A 24,380-nucleotide genomic window follows, 5' to 3' on the forward strand; every position below is an offset into this window, starting at 1 on the left:
CACATATACATATACAGAGCTAGACAGAAAGCAACAGCAGCAATAGCAGCAGGAGCAGCAGACAAACAACACAAACACATGGAGAAATATACTCGTAACGTGGTATAATAATCATGTGCGCCGATTAGAATGGAAGACGTATACCGACGAAGATCTTATAGCTGATTTATAGCGTGACCAACGACGAGGAAGTTACAACGGAAGAAAGTCGGATTCGTAATTATTGTGCCTTTTGCTGTGTATAACACAAACAACTTTTAAAACCTGGGAGACGAATGTTGCTCTTACTGCAGCTGCTGCTGTTCCTGTTGCTGTTGCTGTTGCAGTTGCTGCTTTTTCTTCCGTACCAAACGATTACATTTTTTTTCTTTTTTTCTTTCTATTTCTAAGAGACCGATGTAATGCACCAAGAATAAGAAAGTGTTTTATTATTTCAAGTGTAATACCCCAAGATTCTTTTAATAGACTGTTTTTTGGATCTCCTTTTCTACGTAATTTCAATGATTTCGTTTGAACGCAATTTTTTATTTCTATTTTCTTTTTTTATTTTTTTTTTTATTTATTGTTAAAACACAATTAGGAAAATTATTTTCTACGATTTTATCTATTTGCAAATTTATTGAATTTTCAAATCCTATTATTATTAGGAAGAAAAATAACAAATATTTCGAGATAGCTAATTTTTATTTTTTTTTTTGACAAACCCAATATTTATCACAAAAATATTTTTCGTTATTAGATCAACTATCATAAAATACATATCCTTCGCAATTTTCTTAATTATTTCATAAAGTAATTTGAAAATTGATACTTATCAAACTTCAAAACACAACACACACATCTCTCTCTCTCTCTCTCTTTCTCTCTGAAAATCGATTCAAAAAACCAAATATATAAATCAATCAATCAATCAATCAATTATCTAATAATATCAAGAATCAATAAGAAAGAAAAACCACCGATCAAATTAAACAAAACAAAACGAAACAAAATACTAAAAAAAATCATCCTAAATAAATAAATAAAATGAATCATATTCTTTTTCATGAAAATATCCTTTTATCAATATATATTTGCAACCACAAAGACGATCCGATCCCTTTTTCCTCAGATGGATCGTGATCAAGCTTAGAAATCATTACCTTCTTCGTTTCTGCGTTGCAGAAAAGTGCATATAGTCGGGCCACGGTGAAAGCAAGCAAGCAAACCAAGCAAACCAAGCAAACCAAACCAACCAAACCAACCAACCAACCAAGTAACCAAGCAAGATAGCAAACAAGCCAATAAGATAGCGAATACTCGATGGAACCTTTCTCTATCTTTGTCTAACTAACGAAGGAGAGAGTCAAAGAAAGAAAGAAAGGAAAGAAAGAAAGGAAAGAAAGAAAGAAAGAAAGAGGAACACACGGGGTCCTGAGGGGTCCCTCTCACTTTCGCTCACCGGAGAAAGTCTGTCCGTGCCAAAGCACCTCCTCCTCCACCTCCACCTCCACCACCACAATCACAATCACCACCTTCTTCACCTCTTACACCTCTCAAACCACCCATCGACTCTGCTATACTCTTCACCCCGTTCTTCATCCTCTCTTCCAATTCCCACCAACCCTCTCCCTCACTCCCTATCTTTTTCTCCCTTTTTCTAACCCTCCCTTACTCCTCCTCTTCCTTTTATTTCTTTACTCGCTAGAATACAACAAGTCTCTCTTTCTCTTTCTGGTTGTTTCTCTCTGACTTGGTAAAAGCGCTTACACGGCACTAACGACGCTGGACAGAAGTTCTAAGCTCGACAAGATTCGCGAGACTAGAATGAGAGAGTTCTATGAGTGTGTATGTTTATGTATGTGTGTGTGTGTGTGTGTGAGAGAGAGAGAGAGAGAAAGAAAGAGAATAGTTCCTACGTTTGCACTAATGTTAGTGTACTATGTCTTTCTCATTCTTCTTCTAATTCTCTATCATCATCTCTTTCTAACTCTCCCTTTCCATCTCTCATTCTCTCTTTCTCTCTCTCTCTTTCTCTGTGTTTCTCTCATTTTATATTTCTATCTTTCTCTATCTTTCTATGTGTAACCCTCTGGGTTCCTCTTTCTTTCTAATTCCTGAACTCTCTCTCTCTCTCTCTCTCTCTCTCTTTCTCTTTTTCTAAGTTTGTCGACTGTATGTGTGTATATGGACATGTTTGTGTATGTGTATGTATGTGTGTGTGTGTTTCTCTTGTATCGTCGTCTCTTACGCTTCTGTGTGCAGTTTCTTCCACGGTGTTGCTCTCGAGCCGACAGCAACGGGGTTAATGCACTCCTAGAGCAAGCCATAACCTTAGACGGGGCTCTCGAAAGGCGCGGGAATCTCGATAGAGAAAGAGAGAGAGAGAGAGAGAGAGAGAGAAGCGTGAACATACTACTTTTCTTTTCTCTTCCTCGTACCTTGGTTTCTTTTTATTTTATTTTATTTTATTTTATTTATTTCTTTATAATAAATAATAAAAATATAAATATTAATATATATATTAATTAATTAATTATAAAATATATATTAATAAATTTAATTAATTAATTAAATTAAAAAAATTTTAAAATATATATATTTAATATATTATTATTTAAAATTTATTTATTAAAATATATTTTTTCAATATATATAAATATATATATATATATATATATATATTATTAAATGTAATATGAATAAAAAAATATAATAACATTATATACTGTTTAATCGTTTTAAATTGAAAAAAAAAAAAAAAAAAAAAACTAAAATAATTAACCCCGTTCGTCAATCTTAATACAACAAAATAGAAATTGAAAGTAATAGTTAAGTATGAAAAGAGAAATGATCGATCAATTCTAAAAGAGAAATCGAACTAGTTGCCGTCCTTTCGAGGTCTTTCATGATTAAATACTCTTCTTAGAACAACTCTCTCTCTCTCTCTCTCGCTCTTTTTATTCATTTAAATAAAAATACAAAATAATAAACTACGATTTGATAAGGAAACATAAGACCAAGAGGAATATAATCGGCCCTGAATAGCCTTCAGTACTATCTATTCGAATGATAATTTACGATGTATTTACCTACCCACACATACATACATATATTATAAACTATATATATATATACAACTTTGAAGATTTGCGTTTCCCTTGTATAAGTCAGACGGAATGAAAGTATTTCTATCTTTATCTATCGAACCGTTTCATTTAACATCATCTCTCTCACTATCTTTTTTCTTGATATTTCCTTTGGTTCTTTTATCTATCCTTATATTCATAGTTTGATTGTGTGCAAAAGAGAGAGACAGAGAGAGAGAGAGAGAGAGAGAGACTAGCTCATTCTAAACGATAAATAGAGATAGAATAAGTCGGTCCAGGGCCAACTAGCCAATGCGAATACCTTGGAAGTATAATGACGATCTTAGAAAAGTTTCGAGGCCAGTGTCTCCAACAGCCAGATAGTTTTATTAATCTAATAAGAATGAAAGAAAGAGAGAGAGAGAGAGAGAGACATATAGATAACAAGATAAATAGATAAAGATAGACATGAAACAGAAAGAGAGAAGATATATATATATAATATATGTTTATTTTTTCTTCAACAGAAAACTCAACGATGTTTCCTCTTATCATTTCTGATAACAATTTATTTGTCCTAATGTTAAATCGATTTTAATATTTATTTATTTATTTATTTATTTATTTGTTTGTTTGTTTGTTAGTTAGTTAATTAAATAGAGATAAGTTTACTAGAAACGTTCTTATTAGTGTTTTACATTTGCAGTATTTCATTTTTGTTTTTGTATTTGTTCTTTATCGTACATATTAGAAGAAAAAAGGGTTAAAAAGGGTTGTGTTTTTTTTTTTTTTTTTTTAGAAAAAGAGTTATCGAATTTTTTTATATAAATACTTAATAAAATATTATTTTTATGATTATTAATATTATTAATTATTTTGTTTAGTTAAAACAATTTTTTTGTGGCACTCGTTTCGTTTAATTAGAATTGTCAATAATTATTAACAAATACATACATATAAAATATAAAATATAAAATGTGTCCAATGATGGATGGAATATGTGTGTTCACACACACGCACACACACATTGTAGATAGACCAAACAGACACATATATCTATGCATGAATCCTTGGCACGGAACAAGATAGCGTAGCAAGCAAGCAAGCAAGTAAGTATAGCGAGTTTAGGTTTTAGCAAGTTAGAGAGCAAACTTTTCAATGACGAATTTAACCTTCCAGAATAACCACGGATTTTTCTAATATCGTTTATAAAAAATATCAAAGAAAAAAACCAACAAAGAAAAAACGCAACAAAACCATTTAATTGACAAATTGTATATCAACGATAATATCCTAAAATCATATTAGTGAAACAAATTGTTAATGAAATCGAAAAACAGAAGAATAAAATTAAAAACAAATCTAATCCGAAGGTCTTCATCTTTCTCTTTTTCTCTAAACCTAAAATAAAATTTATTTATGAATATATATGTGTGTGTATATGTGTATATATTAGTTTGAACACGCATGCATGCCCGAAAATGGCACGAAATGAATCAAACTCTCTTTAACATTCATTTATCTATCTATCTATCTCTCTCTTTCTCATTTTCACATACACACACATTACTGCTTTAAATACATATATATGCATGAATCAAACCCGAACGTGTAATTCGTTCGTGAGCCAAAAATTGAAAGGACAATCAAATAAATTCTGTTAACTTCTTCGCTAACTTTTCATTTTTTGTTCTCCTCCATTTTTATGGTTTTATCCTCAAGAAAAAAAGATATAGTTATATTTTTAAATTAATGTTCGCGCGTGTGTGAGTCATTTAAGTGACTTTTTGTTCGGTATTTCGTCCTTGTCTAGCACGTTTCTAGATTTTTATTCTCTTTTTTTCCTCTCTCCCTTCATCCACCCCCACCCACCCCGCCCCGTCATCCTCGTCAACTTCTTCCGAGAGTTTGATTCATTCCGTTCGTCTGTGTCTCTGTGTCTGATCTAGTCTGGCTTTGTTTGTTTCAATGATTTTTTATATATTTTTATATAATTATTTCATTATCGTCAAGTGTTTTATCGTCTGTTGTTAGTTTCATTGTATTTGTTGCAATTTTCTTATATTTTATATATATATATATGTATATTTAATATGTTTCTCTGTCTGGTCTGACTTTGTTTAAATGATTTTTTAATAATTATTTTCTTATAGATAATTATTTCATTATCGCGCAACAAGTGTTTTATCGTCTGATGATAGTTTCATTGCATTTGTTGCAATTTTCTAATATTTTATATATATATTATATATTATATAATAATTTATAAAAAAAATAATATATAAAATAATATAATATTAATTAATAATATTATATAACAAATTTAATATATTATTTTATATATTATTTTTTATTTCAGTATATAATTATTATTATATGTATTATTACAATTTTATTTGTTTTTTTATCATTACCATCTACAATTATTATTCGTCAATAATAATATCCTCGAATCCTTCGGATTTTTTATCGATGTCCTCTGGTTTATTTCTTTTGAAAATAATTTATCTTAATATCCATTTTTTTTTATCGGTATATGTTATCTTCATCGTTATTATAATACAATGACCATTTTTCTGTCCCCCTACTCACCCCCCACCCCTTCCTTTATATCTCTCTATTCCCTCCTCCATCTTTCTATCTTTCTACCTTCTCTTTCTCTTACTCTCTTTTTCTCTTTCTCTTTGTCTCTTTCTCTTTTTCTCTTTCTCCTTTTATTTTTCTCTGTAATGTTACGCGAAGTGTTGAAAATAACCTCTTATGTTAAAACGTCCCTGACGAGGTGAGAATGTTGAAGAGAGGAGAGTTCGCCATGAACAACTGTGTGTTAAAGCTTCGTAATGATTTTTCACTTCCTAGTCGATGCTCGTACTTGCACTAACATATATACAAACAACACATATACTTTTACATATAAACATACAAACACACGAGTCACCTGAAGATCAAACGATCACATGATGATACTAACATAACTATTTTCAATGAATGAAAGAAAAAGATACATACATACAACAAAAATAATTTTAAAAGAATAAAGTAAATACTATATACATATATATATATATATATATATCAGTACTATGGATATGTATCGATTGAATATAATTCGTTTATGGTGAATATAGGATATTCTGTACCATTCAAAAAACCATTCAAAGTTTGATGCACGCCGAATATATTATATATGTTATCATTATTATTAATATTATTATTAATTATATATATTTATATATTATATATTATATAGTATAATATATATTTTTATATATAATATATTTAAAAGAATAAAGTATATATTCTGTATATAATAATATAGAAAGAGAGAGAAATAGTTTATTATATAGAAAAGAAATAAACGTGTATTGTTATTTTACTATAAATATATATAACCAACGAACCCACCCACACCTACACCCATACATATACATTTTTATATCTATATACAAATATAGATATCAGTTTTGCTAGACTCTAATGCATATGTCTATTCGATAAAATTAACAGTAATAATAATAATAATAATAAAAATAATAAAAATAATAATAATAATAAGATTGACTCATATGGGGGCCTTCAAGAGCAAAAGAGGGGCCTTGATTCATGCCCCGGGCAAGGCAAAGATCTCAACCTCGATAATCCAACGTTATTTATTTCTCTCTCTCTCTCTCTTTCTCTCTTTCTCTCTCTGTCACACTATTTTGCTCTCTTTATTTTATGTTCTTTTGTTTATTTCAATTGGTGGTTTAATCTTTTCTCTTCATCCCCTTCTCCTTATTACAGATTCAATCATTTTCCATGTAATTTTGAATAATTGATCAACCCTTTTCCTGTTGTTAACAAGCTTTACATACTTTTTTTTCATCTTTTTTTCTATTTAATTTTTTTTTTTGTTTTTTCTATTACAAATTGAAAATAAAATGAAAGATTTTTAAACGAATGAAGACAGTTTGTGTCATTTAAAAATTGAATTATTTAAATGTAGTTAACACACGTACAATTTAATGTATTATTTCATAAGATCATACTTCACAGGTATTTCATATGATGATTTATAATAATTTTATTTTATTATTTGATTTATCGATTGAATAATTGTATTTTTTTGTATGGTGAATATAAAATATTCTGTAACGTTGCAAAAATCATGTTAGATGCATATCGAATATTGTTTTTTTTTTTTTTTTAATTCTACAACGATTAATTTTGTTCCGTTCAATTCAATTCAGGTGTATTAAATTTTCAAAATAACAAAAATGTACAAAGATTTGTGCAACATTTGAATAAAATCTACGAATAATGTTTTTAAAGTTTTAAAAGAGAAAAGAATGACAAAAGAAAAATAAGAAGTAGGGGGTGGTTGTTCCCTTTTAACATCTGTTCAAAAACCCACGTTATCAAGGGAAAGAGAAAAAGAAAAGAAGAAGAAAAAAAAAAGAGAAGAACCATTTACTATTTTTTGTCTTTCACAAGGGACACGTTTACCCTTCGTTGAAAATATATGCTCATGTGACCAATGAATTTCCAATATATTTTTTTACCCACAACCACGACCACCACAACCACCAACATCACCCATCATTTATCATTTATTCTTACAAACATCACCCATCATCTATCATTTATTCTTACGAACATCATCTAAATATCATTTTTTGAAATTTGTATCATTTCTTTTTTTTTTTTTTGACACTACAATTAGTATCTAATCTTGTGGTCATAAGTTGAATATATAAAAATCTATCAAATAATTAACAATACATATATAATTAATTAATAATATAAATATAAATATATATATATATATAAATATAATATACACAAATTTTATAGTAATGGTTTATCTTGTAAAATAAAATAATAATTATTGAAAGAAATAAATTAGAAACAAATTACAATACATATATAATTATTTAAAAAAAAATATATATATATATATATAAATTATTATTAATTATAGAATATTATTATAATTTTTTAATCTCATAGAATACCAAAAATAAAATGAAATAAAATAATAATTATTAAAATAAATAAAATAAGAAATAACGATAGTATAACAAATATTATTTTATAAATCTTTATTAAAGTTCACTTTTAATAACACGATTATGAATGAAAAAAAAAAAATAAAAAAATACAAAAATAAAAAATACAATAACAAAAAATTATGATTTCTTTCAAGTAACAACAAAAGACAAAGTTACTATTACTATTCCAAAAGATATTTTCTTTTAGATTTATTTCGATTTACCAAGCCTCGTCATTGCGTTACACTTTTAGATACGCGCATAAAGCAACAATATGCGAACTACTTATACTAATACTATTACTATTACTACTACTATTATATGACGATGACGGATAACACACTTCCATGTTAAGAAAGAATAAGAAAGATAAAATATATACGTATAAGCATACATATGTGTTTATACATATATATTTATATACTTATATGTATCTTCAGTAGTGGGTGCATGTGTATGTGTGTGCTCGCGTGTTCAAGCAAAAGAGAACTTCCTTGAAGACGACGGTCACTTTTCAATACATTCGATGGACTTGGTTGATAATCATTTTGTTTGAGTTAAACTTACGTTTCTATTGACTCGACAACTATTGCAAATAATAATAATAATAATAATAATAATAATAATAATAATAATAATAATAATAATAATAATAATAATAATAATAATATATAAATAAATGTATAATAAGTAGAAGAGAAAAATAAAATAAAATAAAAATAAAATAACATTCATTTTGAAATTCTTTATACGATTTCTTTTTTATGCTTCTTTTTTTTAATTCCCCCACCCTCTAATTTACCCCCTCCCGTAACTTGCACACATTCTCTCTCTCTCTCTCTCTTTCTTTCTCTCTGTCTTTTCTTTATATTTTTTATTTTGTAAGAGTATAATATACACAAAACAATATTTTACGATACACGTGCAGATTTCACGAATAAGAAATACAAAAATAATATATATATATATATATATATATATATATATATATATATTATAAAAAGAAACGAAGGTCGTTGACGTCATAGTTTCGTCATTCGTCTTTCGTTGTAGTTGGTCGTTGTACGTCCTCGCGAACTTGTAATTAAAACTTAACGCTAATAAATAGAAGAAAAAAAAATAATAATAATAATTAAAAAAAGGATATATATATATGTGTGTGTGTGAGAGAGAGAGAGAAAGAGGAGGCTTGGAAAGATACGAAACAATATGATGATAAATCAATGTTACTTTTTTTTCTTCTTCTTTTCTTTTTTTTTTGTTACAAATTAAATTAATTTGCCTTAATTGTTGCGAAAAATGGAGATTCGCGTGAAAAAAAAAAAAAAAGAAAAAAAACATATGTGCGATTAATTTAATTAAATCTGTAATTCTATATGTGCAGTAGTATTTTAATGATATTATACTAATTGAATCATTAAAATAACATTTATATTAACTCTCGATATATATTTTATAATTATTAAAAATTAAATAATAATAATAATAATTATTATTATATATATATATAAAATTATTATTATTTATTAATTAAATTTTATTTAATTAATTTTTATTGATTATTATTTCTATTATTATTATTCTTTTCATTAATTTTTATTAAAATTGATTTATTAATATAATTATAAGATAAAATTGTTTTTTTTTTTATTTAAATTAATTTGAAATAAACCAATTACGTACCCCCTCGTAGTTTTTGTCAGAAGGAAAAAAAGAAATATTTCTTTCCTTCTTTTTTTTCGTTTTTTTCTTTTTCCTTTTTTTTTTTGTCACCAACTTATCAACCGTGGAAATAATTTTAATTCGTAAAAAAAGAAAAGAAAAAAAACATATAACACACACATACACACACAAATAATCGCGTACGAGAGAAGAACAAAGATCCATATAAAACCTGATACCCGCATGTATCCTTTACGATTAATCGTGGAAAAAAAAAATTTATTGAAAAAACAAAAAGAGAGAGAGAGAGAGAATGGGTGGATTGAGGGGTGGGGTGTATCTCGAAAAATAAATTCACAAACACACGAACACGAATATATATATATATATATATATATATATATGAGTATTATACACGTTACATAAATGAAAAATCGCATATACGCACGTTTACACGCATGTATTCCACAAGTTTACTAAATTTATTCGTAAATATTCTTTACTGTATTTTTAAAAATACACACACAAACTTAAGAACAAATAAAAAATAAAATAAAACAATAATTATGCATGCAACAAGAAGAATTGTCGAAAAAAAAAAAAAAAAGGAAAAAAAAACGCGTACAAGTTGCGAGAGGGTGGTGGTGGTGGTGGTGGTGGTATTGGTGGTGGGAGTTGAAAGAATGTTGTAAAACACTTTCGTAAAATATGTAAAATATGTAATTTATGTAATAACGGTAGCACACACTGTTTATCATCGCAAATTTGTTTTATCTTTCCAACAAGATAAAATACAAATACGAGTCAGGGGTGTTACTGTGACGCTTACAAACGACATTACGATAAACTGTATTACTTGGAAAAGCACAAATTAAATACATAAATAAATAAATAAATAATACAAAAAATAAAATAAAATAAGAGAGAGAGAGAGAGAGAGAGAGAGAAAGAGAAAGAGAGAGATGAAAGATACGTAGAAATATTTTCTCTTTTTATTTTGTTCTTTTAATCAAAACGTTGCAAACATTTTATTGGAAATTCAATGTATTAATTCATTCGTTCGTTCTTTTTTTTTTGTATTTATTTTTTGTCCAATTATATTTTTTTTATAATATTGTTTTTGATCTAATCGTGTATCCAGATATATTATTATTTTTATTAAAAAAATGTATAAAAAAAAAATTAAATTATCGAGTTATTGTAGAAATTTGTCTCGTATTATATTTGTTGATATTTTTTTTAACAATAGTGAAATTAATAATACACTAATTATATATATATATATATATATATATATATATATATATATATATATATATATATATATGTGTGTGTCTGTATATGTGTTTAGATTCATTAAAGATCAGCGTGTTAACCTAATTAATTAATTGGTAATGAATGAATATAAAAGACACGAGTATTCTACGAAGAAACTGTTTCTCAGTGTCACGTACAAGTTCGTGATCGTGTGTTGACTAATAAAAAGAAATAGAAAGAAAAGAAAAAGAACAAGAAAGAGAAAGATTTACTTTTACTCCTATTAGAATTTCATGATACAATCCTATTGATTTCTAACGCATTTAATCTATCAACAAGAAGAAGAAAAAAAGAAAAGAATAATAAACACTTACACCTACTACACAACTAAACTATACAAAAAAAAAAAAAAAAATAATATAATATAATATAATATAAGGTAAAATTTTTATATTATTATTATATATTAATATAATTTGTCAAACATTTGTATTATTAATTTAATTATTATTAAATAATAATTTAGATATTAAATAATATAATATATAAATTAAATAATAAAATAATATAATATATAAATTAAATAGTAAAATAATATAATATATAAATTAAATAATAAAATATTATAATAGATAAATTATATAATTTATACATTATATTGAATATATAAATTATTTCTAAATACTACATTTATTTAATACTCGTATTTAATACTCTTATCTTTTGCGACTATTAAAAAAAAAACATAAAAGATAAAAAAGAAAAAGAAATTATTTCAGAAAACATTTATTTTCTATATATTATACTTTATTTTCTAATTCGAAGCTCAGATATCTCGTGTCCTTCGAAAATTACTTAGTAATGAAACTAAACTTATGTATCTAACAATGAGTATTAAAAAAAAAAAAAAAAAAAGTGTGGAAAATTACTGACCTATCGAAAAAAATTAACGTCAATTTTGACCCCGGAGCGAATATCGTTTTATCAAAACACGCGAAAAGTTTACTATAGGTGTGATGTATGTTTATATATATATGTATGTGTGTAATAAATGGTAACAATATACGACTAAGCGCATACGGTTTCGAAGGTAAACGGTTTCAAGGTCCACCTCGACGATGTATTATAATTTGCAGCTGGCGAATAATTGTTTAATCATTCGCAACAATAATAACATTTGATTCAGCGTTATCCTTGCACGCTTTCAAATGAAGCAATCGATACCTGAATTCGTCAACTTTGGGATTACTAAAGAAATTTCGTAAAAAAAAAAAAAAAGAGAAAAAAGAGAGAAAAAGAAAAGAAAAGAAAAGAAAAGAAAATTAAATATAATTATATGTAAAACAAATAAATATTCACAAGAGTAATAATAAGATAAAAAATTGTCATAATAATTGACGAAGAATATAACAAAAAAAAAAAAAACAAAAAAAAAGAAAAACAACAAAAACAAGAAAAATAAAAAATAACAAAAAATATGTGAAATTTCAAAATATTTTCTCTTTCTCTTGCAAAATTGTAGTTTTTTTTTTTTTTTTTTTTTTTTTTTTTTTTTTTTTAACAATGACGTGCGTGTGTAAAGTGTTTTAAAATATTTCAAAAATATATTGGAAATGATGAATAAAACAACAAAAATGATAATGTTAAAATAACCATGAAAAAAGTTACATTTTTCTTTTTTCTTTTTTTTTTTTTTTACTTATTTTCTATTTCCTACTACAAAGTAATTTGTCACACGCTTAAAATTGACTTTCGGCAATAATATATTACTTACATGTAAGTACAATGTATAACGCGTACACGATTATTTACCCATATATGTATACTTAATTATCTATATATATATATATATATATATTATACATATGTATAATGTTGCATATATATGATAAAGTATAATCAACAGTATAGCACTAGAAATGATTGATAGTTCAATGTTGGGGCTATGTAAATGATGAAGACTCGTTCGATGAACGTGGAAAGCTAAAAAGTATATACACATTCACACATGCATACATACATACATACATTTACTCACGCACGCATACAAATGAATGTGAATACACGTATCATATATATAAACATATATCATACATATACTATATATGATGACCTATATTTCGAACGACCTCGTAACCTGTCACCGAACTTGACCGTAAATTTGCCTCCTTGCTACTACTATTACCAATACCAATACTAACACTAACACTAATACTAACACTACCACCACCATCGCAATGCACGCGATAGTCGATCACCTTTTACATACCCTTTCTCTACTTCTCTCTTTCTCTTTCTCTTTCTCTTTATTTCTTTCTGTGTTTTTTTTTTTTTTTTTTATTTATATTCACTTCATATTCATCACTTTTTTCTTTATTGATTTTTTTTTTTTTATACTACAAGAAAAAAAAATCAAAAATTAAGATATTATTTTTATCGTAAAAAAAAAAAAAAACAGTTAAATTATTCAACCGAATCTAACTGATGAATAATTTAAATAAATATATTAATAAATAATTATTATATAATATTATTCATTATTATTAAATAATTAAATTATTCAATCAAATCTAACTAATGAACAATTTAAATAAATATATTAATAAATAATTCTTGTATAATATTATTCATAGATGAATTCAGTATATTATTTTTTTTCTTCTTCTAAATATTATTATTATTATTATTATTATTATTATTATTATTATTATTATTATTATTATTATTATCATCATCACAAATTGTAATAATTTTTATTATATAATAATATGTTACATAATATATTTTTTATAGAAAAGAAAGGTACAACACGTAATATGTTTTATAAAATATTCTAATCTATGGTGTTGTATATATATTTTTCTTTTAATACAATAATTAATACATTAATTAATCATATTATGCATGTATTTGCAATAATTAAATTGTTAGTTGATTTATTACGAAAAAATTATTATTGTATTTATATACTTTTTTTTATTTGACAAATATTGCATATATCGTGTCCTTGATAAATTTACTTGCAATTATTTTTATTATTTTCTTATATATATTTAGTATTATTATTATTATTATATATATATGCAATATACGATTATTATTTATTACATGATGATTATAATAATAATGATATTATATAAATACATAATTCTAAATATAAAGTATATTTATACTTATAAGTAACACGTGAAACTACTTTAATCGTTAAAGAATTTATATCTGATAAACAAAACAACAAACAAAGAACTTGCAAATAAAAATGAATTTGTTAATAGAAAACAAGAAAAAAAATTACTCTATTAAAAAATTAATTAAATTTTAATTAATTTAATATTAATTAAATTTAATACAATTAGATGTAAATATAAAATATTATAAAATAACTGAAACAACAATTTTTTTTTATAATCTAAACAAATTCTATAAAAATCATCTTAATCTAAAAATATCGAAAAAAACAAAAAATATATTAAAGTAAACAACGATAAAGATAAAAATAAATTTGCGAAAGTATAAATTAACATATATTTAATCTAAAAATCTAAAAATATAAAATAAAAAGAAAAAAAAACAAACAAACAAACGAATAAAAAGATATTGAAAGATACACCTCGTTGTTAACGTCCCTGACCATGACCGTATTTTTCATGGTCCCCGGAGGCGACCTACGCAGGGCTAGCACAAACACACTTACAATATTACGTCACGTTAACAACACACAAAACAATACACATACACATACACAAATCCACAAAAACACGCTAAATAACCATAGGTTGGACAAACCAACGTTTCTTATTAAAGATCTCTTTTTACCTTTTGAACAACCATATTATAGTTAAATAAAAGACTATACTTAACTACTACTTGTACCAACCACACTATAATAAGAAAAAGAACATCAGCAATGGGTTTCTCGCACTACTCTTCGAAGGTCACGTATTTACTTGCCATGCTTTTGGCCCATCAAAAATAAAGTTTCAAAGTAAAGGGAAAAAGGTAGAGAGAGAGGAAAGGGAAGGGAAAGGTAGATAAAAAAAGGAGGGTGAGGGTGAGGGTAAGGGGGAAAGATGAAGATGGAAGGGGAAGAATCGGGGGAACAACGATGACGAAAAAAGAGGTGAAGGAGGGAGGGAGGGAGGGAGGGAGAGGAAGAGAGGGGAGTGGGGGATGAGTTGGTGCAGAACCTCGGTTATAACACTCTCTTTTTCTTTTGCTAAAATTTTATACGAGAGTCAAGGCCCTGGCCCAATTTGGGTTCGTAGAACCCAATCTTGTGAGGATAGGTCACACGTATACCACTTTTATAGTTATAAGATATCACAGTTTGTGTAATACTATGTATATATATTTGTGTACGTGTGTGTGTGTGTGTATGCGTGATTGCGTGAATATATATTTGTGTGAGTGAACATGCGTGTCCCACCATTCCTTCTCGTACTTTTTTATCCAAGCATACTCTCGACGTAAGGTCATTTACTTTTACCCAACCAGTCGTGTCCACCTTCAAGGTTCCCAAAACTCGTCCTTAACTCGTTCCTCGATGCGATATTGAAAGTCTGATCGAAATTATTTGAAAATGAGTTAGTGAGTGAGTGAGTGAATAAGAGAAGGAATAAGAGTCGGAGTAAAAGAAAGTATATATATATATATATATATATATAATAAAAAAGAGTATATGATTTTTTTTGTCAGGGACACTCGAAATTGTATATATGGGCCGCGAGGCTACGGGGCCCTTATAACACGCCACCGTGATATTTATTGAACGTATACCAGCGTAATACTAAACGCACGAACGCATACGTATGCATATGTATATACGCATACACGTACACACACCACGGACAGTTTTGGCCCTCGGCCCTGAGCGCTTTGAAGGTCGCCACGTAACCGGTCGACGATGAATAAGAAAGAACCAGTGGTGATGGTTGTGGTGGGGGTGGTAGTGGTGATGGTAGAAGGAGAATCAAACGATATAGAAAGAACTTTGCGCGCGAATATTTTCAATTCTTCTTTTTTTTTTTTTTTAACTTTTCTTTTTATATTTAATAATATAATTATTAATAATAAAATATCATTAATAATTAATAATTTAATGATTGTATTTAAATCAAAGACTTTTCATAAACCATCTCGTGCGTATATTTATATTTTTATTTAATAATTAATGAATTGTATAAGATTACTGATATTTATATATGATACGTATATGTGTGTGTTCATATGTTAATTAAAATATGAAAATCTCTAGTTAATGAAAAAAAAAAATATATATATATCTTTTCTTTATGATTAAAAATGAAATTAATTAATTTTGTAATACTTATAAAAGTATATTCAGATATAAATAGAAAATAATTCCATACGTACACATTTAAATATGTTTAAATATTAAATCCTAATTAAATATAATAATTATTCTATCAATATATATATATATATATAATTAATGTACGTATTGATTTAATAATTATCCAATAAATGAGAAAATTTGAATTAAATTCATTTTTATTCTCCTCTCTCTCTCTCTCTCTCTCTCTCTCTCTCTTTATATACATATATATATTATTATAACACATTTGAAATGTAAAATAAATGATTAAATCAACACAGATCAATTTTATAGTTAAAGTAATCAAAAGAATAGAAAAAGTTTAATATATTAAAAGGTCATTTGGTGTTACAAGCCAAAGAAATGATTTGATGAAGTATGTATATGTGTATATATATATACATATGAGAAAAAGAGAGAGATAGAGAGAGAGAGAGAAAGAAAGAGAAACATGTAATTTCAGTGTCCGAAGGTTAGCCTAGGCTGAAAATACGTGTACAAAATATAGTTTGTGCGTCTTATTTTCGCCTGTACGAGTACGCAAGACGGACAGAAACGCATTTATTCTGTGCACCGTATGCGTTCTACGATGTTTATGAGATCACAGAAAAGTAAAAAAAAAAAATGATTTTACAAAGAGAGAGAGAGAGAGAGAGATAAAAGTAGAAAGAGTGTTTTTTTTTATTAAACAAATTTATTCATAATTATTCGTTTCAAGTTTTCATTAAAAAAAAAACATAATTAAACTTTTGATATATTTATGGATAATACGTGATAATATTTAATTGATATTTTATAATATTTTTAATATAATAAATAATGACAAAATTTATAATAAAAGTAAAAAATAATAATAATATGAATTTTAATCGTAAAATTTATATCAAATAGATATCATCTTACAAAAATTAAATTAAATACAAAAATTACAAAAAAAAAAAAAATTATAGACGATTGATTTATTTCCAATTTAAATAGTAAAAATAAAAAGAATAAATTTAAATAAAATAAAATAAAATAAAATAAAATATGATAAAGTAAAATAAATTAAAAATAAAAGCTGAGAAATAAAATTAAAATAATGTTAAAATAATATGAAAAATAAAATCAATGAAAAATAAATAAATAAAAACAGAAAATAAAATTAAAATAAGAATTAATTCGATATATTATTCACAAATCTTCGATCAAATAATTAACTTCGATTAAATATTAATACAATACTAATAATAATAATATTTTAATTGATCGTAAAAAATAAAAATAAAAGTTGGTGGAAAAGTAGAAATAAAAATCAAACGTTCGTGAACGTTGTGAAAAAACCAGCGGGGGGGAGGGTGTGGGTAAAGAAAAAAAAATTAAATAAATAAATAAATAAATAAAGGAAGAATATAAGTTAACGCAGTGTACAAGTTTAAGAGAGAAGGTTTTTTTTTCGTAAGTCAACACCCTGTGGTACACCGAACTATAATGCTCGATCACTTCCTCGATCGTATGCGATTACCGCCAGAAGAGAGTCGTTTATTTTCACCGGCAGTGAAATACCTAACTCTTGCTTACTTGCTTACTTGCTTTGCTTGCTTGCTTTGCTTCGCGTACCTTCGCCACTTAACGAGAGTTTCATTTTCTCTCGTAGAAAGAAAGGATTCTATTAGGTAATCACCATCGCGTTAAATCGACGTTTCTTCCTTTTTTTCTTTTTTCTCTCTTATTATTTTTATTTTAATTTTTATATTTCTTCCTCGTCACCCAATCCCCTTCTTTTGCTCCACCATCACCAATATCAATAATTTATAGAATAAAATTTTCCTTTTTTATGGTGTAATATTGAATTGACTTATTATAAAAAAAAATGGGTTTTTTTATTGTTTAACCTGTTAACTGGGTGGGACGTATAAATACGTCAAACGTATTGGTTTACAGTTGAAGGTACGAATCTTTGTAATTTATATATAAATAAATGAAATATATATATATATATAAACTATGGTTTTTCATTTATTTTAAGCATAATTAAATATATAAAAAATAATAAATAAATAATTAAAAAAAACACAACTTAATTAAATAGAAAAATTTCCCTTTTTTTAAATAACAGGATAAAAATTTCATTGAAATTTGAGTAATAAGTTGAATTTAAGTAGTAAACTTACCACGAAAATATGAAGAATCCTTAACGTGACAAAAACAAATATCTTCTATCGAGGATCACCAACAATATTTTTAGATAATTCTTCCACAGATGATAAAAGAAAAATAAAAATGCATATAACCAAATCAATTGGATAACTTAAAATAGTAACTATAACACTTATTTTTGAACTTTAGTTTTACTACACCTCAACACCATCGAACAAGTCTCACAAAATTTCCTTGATTTCTTCAAATAATTTGTTTGTTTGTCTCTCCCTTCTCTCTTCTCTCTCTTCTCTTCTCTCTCTCTCTCTCTCTCTCTCTCTCTCTCTCTCTCCTTCTCTTTTTCTCTCTTTCTTTATGTGTATATTTCTAGTTGAAAGCGTTAGAAACGTAACGATTCGTAAAGATAAACAAACAAACACGTTCCTAGCATGAAAACGATGCAATTTTCCACGCACTTTAGTTATCTATAATTTCTGTAATAATATCATGAAAATGTTCTCAACTTTCATACTTCCTCTTTTTCTTCTTCTTCTTCTTCTTCTTATTCCTCTTATTCTTCTTTTACTTCCTTTCTTTTCCCCCCTTGTTCTATACGAAGTAATAGAAAACAAAAAATGTTCAACACAATTTGTTTACAAATTTGATCGTAAACGTAGTGTACATAGATATAACTCAAGTGCACTACTAAAACGCACTTGCATAGCGTCGGGTGCAACACTTTATCTCAAGATGCAAGTCCACACAAAAAAAATCTCTAACACAATCTTTCTTCTTTCTTCTTTGTCTCTCTCTCTCTCTCTCTCTCTCTCTCTTTTACTTTCTTTTTTTTTTTAACTCTATCTCTTTCTGTCTGTCTGTATGTGTCTACCTGTCTGTCGGTCTCTTTCCACTTTAACTGTCCGGTACGACACTTGGTATAAAAGGCACTATATTTCAAGGGTTTGCTTACACAAAAACACTCGCGAGTACACGTACACGCACATACATATGTGTATAGATATATATCTTTGTCTTTTTTTTCTAGTTCCTTAACTACTTAAATAAAAACAAGAGAGAAAGAAAATAAAATGTCCTTTTTCCTGATTCACACGAAAGTATTTTTTTTTTAAGTACCGTAATAACTTTCTTCGCGATATCTATCAAATTGATTTAATAACTATGAAAAATAATAGAGAGAGAAATGTAATTGATAAACATTGTTCTTTTTTGTTTTTTGTTTTTATGTATCATAAAAATATATACACATTTGAAATAAATGCACTAATTTCGGATAGATTCAAATTATTCATTCGTTAATTGTATTTGTATACGTTGTAAATGTTTTACAAAGTATCGTAATAATTGGGAGAAGAAAGAATGATAAAATAAAATATTATCAAATGTGTGAAAATGGAGAAAGAAATAGTTCAACAAATAGAAAAACAAATAGGACACTTAAATAGTGTTGTACAATTATATATATCAGATAATGTGTTCGTTCACTTCGTCCCACCGATTTTCTTCCTTCACTGTTATATGTCACTTCCTGTTACTACGCATTGAAATAAAATAATATAATTTAACTGTTACGTTACAAAAACAAAAAGAAACTGAGAAATAGAGAGAGAGAGAGAGAGAGAGAGAATAAAATAAAAAAATAAAAAATAAAAAAATAAAACATATTCTTTCTCGTATATCTTATTATTAAAAATATGCACCCCTTAATTATACTAATCATAAATAAAAAATATATATATATAACAAGGACCAAATAAAAAATTAAAAAAAAAAGATAGAATTTTTAAAGAACAAAATAGAAAAGTAAAAAATAAACTAAATAACAAAACATAAATAATATAAAAAAAAAATAATAATAATAACGTAATTATATATTTTTTTCTATAATAATAAAATTTCCAACACTGCCTATCACCCTTTTCTTCCTTTTATTCCACCTCCTCCACCACCTCCTTCTTCACTAAAACCTCTTTTCATAGTTCACACCAAACTAAACGCGCGACACTATACCACCGTGAAATTTGATACAAAATTTATATATATATATATGGCTATCTAACACATGTATACACATTTACATACATATATCTATATATAAAAAGAATAGAAAACAAATGTTGTATAAAAACGTACACGTGGTATATACAATTGTAAATAAATAAATAAATATATATATATATATATTATCACTCTCTCTCACACACACCCTCTCTCTCTCTCTCTCTCTCTCTCTCTCTCTCTATTTATCTCTCTCCTTTGAGTTTTATTTTTTTCAGTTAAAAAAGAAAAAAAAAATTTAAGAAGTAAAAATCCAACGTACGTATGACCAAAAAAATAACAAAAAGCAAAGCACGAAAAGGGAATAATAACCGAACGTAACGCGCGAACAGCGAGTCTCGGTTTGCCTAGCCTAGCCGCCACTAAACGCCACTATCCTAGGTTAGACACACTCGCGACACCCTCCCACTCTCCCTCCTCCATCTATCTTTATCCCCCTCCCTGTATCTTTCTCTCTTTCTCTTTCTCACTTTCTGGTTCGCGCATATCCATCCTAACGGCGCGCGGCAAGGCGTCTCTGCTCGGAGTCTATGAGCGTACACGAGAAAGAGGGGGCTGGGGGGTGGGTGGAGGGAGGTTCGCACAAGAGAGAAAGAGAGAGAGGAGGAGCGGGAGAGTGAAGTGGGGTGGTAGAAAAGACGAGGAGAAAGAGGAAGAAGAGAAGGAGGAGGTGGAGGAGCAGGAGGAAGAGGAGGAGGAGGAGGAAGGGGAGGAATAGAAGAAGCATGGGGTTGGGATGGGGTGGGAGGTAAGGGGGGAGAGTTACACACGCCGCGTCGTGGATTCGGTGAGTCGCAAAAGTGGGTGGTGGGGTGGGAAGAGGGGGGAATCGTAAGGCCATAGCCACGGCCACCGAGTAGTCGTTCGCTCGTTCGCTCACGCACACACACACACACACATTCTAAAATCCTAAGAGAGTGTGGGAGAGAGAGAAAGAGAGAGATAGATAGGCACGTGTGCGCTCGCGTACATTTGCGAGATGATCTTCGAGCGGCCGCCAAGCAGCGAGCTCTCGATCTTGTACTCACTCGTCTATTGAATCATGCTTGTATATTATAACTGTATATATGGGTTGTGTGTGTGTGTGTTTGTCTATTTTTTTTCTTTTTGTTAAGAGTGAGAGAAAGAGAGAGAGAGGGAGGGAGAGAATGTCGGGTGAGTAGTAATACGCTTTTATCTGTTCCTTCTTTCTTTATCTATTTCGGTCTTTTTCTAGTTCTTTTTTTTCTGTTTTTTTTTTTTTTATTAGTTTCAATGTTAACGTTCAATTGTAAGATAGTTTTAAAACAGCGTTATAATAGTTAGGATAGTAGATTAAAAATGATCGATTTTTTTTTTTTTTTTGAAAATATTTTCACGCGACTTTGGATTTTTCTTTTTTCTTTTATTCGATTTAATTATGGAAAATTATTTAATATTTTGATAAAAATGTTAACTAAGGTTTTTTCTTCTTTTTTATTTTAATTTCTTTTATATTTTTTTTCATTGGTTTCTTTCTTATGCTTCTTCATTGGTTTGATTTAACAAATTTAATCGATTTAAATGAATGTGATCTGTGATATAGATAGATAAAATTTTGATTGTCTATTATTAAATATTATTTTGGTTATTTGTTTTTTGTCTGTTTAAAAATAATCTAAAAATAGAATTATTAGAAATGTGAGATAAATTCTATAAAGTATTTTTTTTTTTTTTATTATATCTTCCATATAGATTGTAAATGATACCTGAGCCTAGGCATACGTGACACGTTCGTATATTTGTATGAATATTTATTTATATATATATATATGTGTGTGTATGTGTATGTATATATATATGGTTAAAAGATGAAACTTCTAGTATGGAATATTGGGGAGAGTGCACTAGAGAAACGTGCTTAGAGTATTTTACTAGCTTTTTCCTTTCCACTAATATTTTTTTCATATCCCTACTGAGAGATATTAAAAAGGGAATGACAGACAGAAAAAAACGAGAGAGAGAGAGAGAGAAAGAGAGAGAGAGAGAGAAAGAAAACTCATATCTTTAAAAAAAAAAAAAAAAGAAAAAATTCTGAAAAAAAAGAAACCGTTCTTTAAACAAATTTCACAAATGTTTTTGGTTAGTTGTGCAAAAAATTCAATATTAATCCTTTTAGTGCTATGAACGCATATATACGTGTTTTTTTAATATTAATTTAAAATATTAATTATTAAATATAATTTATTATTGGAATATGATTAATAATAAACTATTCCCTTTCGATAAAACATTTTAGGTAAAAATATTCAGTACTCAAAGGGTTAAATATAAAAAAAAGAGAAAAAAAAGAAAATAGAAAAATAATATTACAATATCTATTATTTTACATTATCCTATTCTTGCTTGTTCAAATTTAATTTAACAAACAAATCGATTCTCGAAATACAAGTGGCAACAAAAAATTTGCAAAAATTCGTTCATTTTATTTGTCATCAATGATGCACGATACAAGAATGCACTTGCACATTTATCTCTTCCTTCTCTCTCTTCTTCTACAACGAAGAGCTTCGATTAACTTTAGTTTAACTTTTTCATGTGATTTGATGGAAGAAAATAGAAAAGAAAAACCCCTTCCCTCAAACACACACACATACACACACACACAAACTAATGAAATCTTTAGATCATCCTAAATTATTCTTATCGAGAAACGTTAAACCCTGCTGCATATATATATAGATTCTACACATATAGATCGTAGAAAATAAAAATAGTAATTACACATAGCTCGATATGACTACACGTTATCTATTATTATCGCACTATTAACATATTCCAAAGTAATATTAAACTTATCTTTCTCGATATCAACGACTGTTATCAAAAGCCTCTTGAAACCTTCAAAATGAGACTGTTATTATGAACAAAGTATACTTTTTAACAGGTCATTTTTCTTTCATATACACATACATACATACATATATACATACATACATACATATACAAATTCATACAAAGATATGATCGATAGTATATTTATAATTCATAATATTCATATTATATTCATTCATACTTTTATTGAATCTATATATAAAAAAGAAAAAGAAAAAAAAGTTATAATAAAAAATTACATATAAGTATAGAATATAATTATTTTAAAGATACGACAAATATAATATGTAATATCGTTTACACACGTGTAATTATTAATTAGTATTATACTACTTGATGTATTATTGATATTAAAAAAAAAAAAACAAATGTGTTAACCTAACGTGTACAAAATAATATAATTTAATTCAAATAATAATATAAGTAATTTAATTAAATTAAAAACAATATTAAACTATTATTATTTTAACTATTATTATATTATTTATATAATAAATTATATTATAATATATTAATAATTATTAAATAATAATTAATATAATATTACTAAATATAATATTATTAAATATTATATAAGAAATTAATATTATATATTAAATATTATATTAAAATAATATAAGAACAATATATTACAATATTTATTATATATTTATATATATATAGAACAAATACCTCTATACTTCTCTACCCATCCACACAAACACAAAAACATACACAAACTCATACAAAACGAAATACGATCGATCGTTCGGAGAAAGGTAGAACTCACGTTCGCGGTCTTCGTTGGGTTCGGGTCGACGTTCTCTCGCACCTCTCTCTCTCTCTCTCTCTCTCTCTCTCTCTCTTTCTTCCTTTCTTTCTCTGAGAAAGAGAAAGAGAAAAATAGAAAAAGAAACAACTAGAAAGATAGAGAAAGAGATATACTACAAAATAGAAAGAGATAGTTAAACAACCAGGTAGAATGCATACACACACACAAAT

General features: G+C 27.0%; 1 protein-coding gene across 2 annotated transcripts in view; it reads right to left on the reverse strand.

The window, feature by feature from the left end:
- Positions 1 to 24,380, reverse strand: part of Eip74EF (Ecdysone-induced protein E74) — a 198,970-nt gene that overhangs the window by 157,351 nt on the left and 17,239 nt on the right. Inside the window, exons 1-2 of one of the 2 annotated variants that reach the window (XM_015327237.2) lie at positions 20,809 to 20,950; positions 18,506 to 20,022 (exon numbers count right to left, since the gene is read on the reverse strand). The exons of the other annotated variant lie outside the window; for it this stretch is intronic. The gene's annotated coding sequence lies outside the window, so the exon portion shown is untranslated. Of the gene's footprint in view, positions 1 to 18,505; positions 20,023 to 20,808; positions 20,951 to 24,380 lie in introns of those variants that run through there. 2 annotated transcript variants of the gene reach the window in all.

The sequence above is a fragment of the Polistes dominula genome, unplaced genomic scaffold (genome assembly GCF_049000335.1).
Source record: "Polistes dominula isolate Pdom_NZ unplaced genomic scaffold, Pdom_raw_medaka contig_23, whole genome shotgun sequence".
NCBI lineage: Eukaryota > Metazoa > Arthropoda > Insecta > Hymenoptera > Vespidae > Polistes > Polistes dominula.